We start from the raw sequence: 2,552 nt of genomic DNA on the forward strand, positions 1-2,552 counted from the left end.
ATTACCCTTTCGTGCAGCGCCTGCAGTTGGTCCTGCTCCAGTTTCTTCCTCCTCTCGTGGGTTTTGTAACCCCCTGCATCCGGAAAACCAACCTTCCACGGAATGGAGCCTGGCGTGCCTCGTGTCCGTCCAGGATGCTCAGGATTCCCAAGGGCCATTGTGAGCTCGTCCTTCTCCCTGTTTGGAAGTAACGTCCCTCGCTACACTGCATCGATATAGTGTCGAAGGTTCTTGACTGGTAATTCCAGTTGCTCATCCGTCCACTGGCAAAACCCTGTTACAGGGTCCAAGGTTCCGCCAGACCTGAAGAACCAAGTCCGACAACGGTCTGGCCATCTCATTGTCTCTGGTTCGATCCCTTTTTCAAGCAGATCATTCTCAGCCTTGGACCACTTAGGCCGGGCTTGCAGGTAGCCACCTGACCCCGTGCGATGGTGAAGCGTCTTCTTCGCAGCATTTTTCTTGTTTGTCTCCGACATCTTCTTACTCTTTTCTGATGTCTTGTGGGCCACAAATGCGGGCTAGTGATCTTTGATCTTCTCATATTTGCCGATGAATTCTGGTGTCTTTTTATCTTTGACAAACTGGTTCAGCTCTTTCCTCCACCTCCTCATTAGGGTTGCCATCTTCTTAAGAGCACAAGACTTGATTAAATCCTCTTTAACTGGCTTCTCCGGATCCTCCTTTGGCGATAGGGTGAAATTTGCCTTCAGCTGAGTCCAAAGATCTTCTTTCTGCATATCATTGACATAAGACACCGGAGCGTCTTCCTCCTTAGGCTTATACCATTGTTGTATGCTGATCGGGATCTTGTCCCTAACTAGAACCCCGCACTGAGAAGAAAATGCCTTCCTTGTCCGGATGGGTTCAATTGGTTCGCCGTCGGGCGTGATTTCTATGATCTCAAACTTTTCATTCGAGCTCAACTTTTTCTTCGGGCCTCGTCTCCTTACCGAAGTTGTGCTCGATCCGGAGGGCTAGAAATTATAAGGAAGAAAGACGAGAGTAATTAATATGTGTACATATACCAAAACAATGGAAGCATCAATTAACTAGTCAGCACGGGCTTAACTAATATATATATACCTGGTCGGGCTTGGTTCGGTCACCGGAGCAGTCAGCACGGTCTCCTTCTTGTTCCTCCATTGTGTCACCGGAGCCATCATGAACATAGTCCTGTTCTTGTACCGGCATTAATGGGCCGAAGCCATCATGAACATAGCCCTCTTCTTCACCCCGTTCTTCCAGCTGACCAACAACGGTGTCGAGGAGAAATGACGCAACTTCATCCCTTCCATTTGAGATTATGTCCCTCAATATCGCTTCTGCTTCTTCGTCTCGGCAGTGCTCCATAGTTTCTGCAAATATTTACAACATGTTTATATATGGTACAGATGGAACTAGTGGCAAACGTAGAACTAGCTAGCTAATCACAATAAGGAATCATGTTAGTGGCCTCGACGCTGCTTCTCTAGGGTTTGGGGTCGCCTCGACACAACAATGCTTCAAGAGAGTTAATTTGTCGGGTAGGGGCGCGGCGGGAGGGGGTAGGAGACCAACATCGTTTTCTCTCTAGGGTTTGGGTGTCCTCGAGAGTTTTGGTCGAGCGAGAGTGCCGAGGGGGGGGGTATTTATATCGACCGCCCCTCATGTCGAAGTTATCTCGAGGGGGTTATATCGACAACGACGCAACAACGACGAAAAAGGAAAATAATTAAGGAAAAGGAAGAAAAGAGGAAGAAGGAAGAAGGAAGAAGAAAAAAAAAGAGGAGAAGAAGAAAGGAATAGAGGAGAAGAAGAAAAAATAGAAAAAAATTCTATTTTTTCTTCTTCTCCTCTATTCCTTTCTTCTCCTCTTCTTTTTCTTCTTTTTTCCTCTTCTTATTTATTTCTCCTCTTCTTCCTCTCCTCTTCTTCATATTCTTATTTTCCTTTTTTCCTATCATTCTTTTTCTTCTTCTTTCTTCCTTCTTCCTTCTTCCTCTTTTCTTCCTTTGCTTATTTTACTTTAAATTTCTCCTCCACACTAACCTAAAATGCACTAACCTAAAATCGATATCTACTAAAAACTTAAAAAAATAATACATATATGAAAAATGCATATATGAAAAAAAAACATCATCATATCATCAACAGAAAAAATAGTATTTTTTCTAAAAATCTATCTTTTGCATATATACATCAACATATATATACACTAACCTAAAATGCACAAAAATGCTATCGGAGAGGGGGTATATCGACCCCCCTCATGTATCCACGTACATACATCTATACATACATATATACTTACATATATGTATAAATTTTTGCATATATAAAGTTTTTCTAAAATCTAACTTTTGCATATATGAACATATATACACAGAGAACATATACATATATACACAGAGAACATATACATAAAATGCACAAAAAATCAGAGGAAAGGGCGCCGGCGGCCGGACCGAAGGCGGCGGTGTGTGGTCGGGGCGACGGCGACGGGGTTGGGGAAGGGGCGGCGCGCGCGGCGACGGCGACGGGGTCGGGGAACGGGTGGCGCGCGAGGCGAC

This window comes from Triticum dicoccoides, chromosome 5B (assembly GCF_002162155.2).
Source record: "Triticum dicoccoides isolate Atlit2015 ecotype Zavitan chromosome 5B, WEW_v2.0, whole genome shotgun sequence".
In the NCBI taxonomy this organism is placed as follows: domain Eukaryota; kingdom Viridiplantae; phylum Streptophyta; class Magnoliopsida; order Poales; family Poaceae; genus Triticum; species Triticum dicoccoides.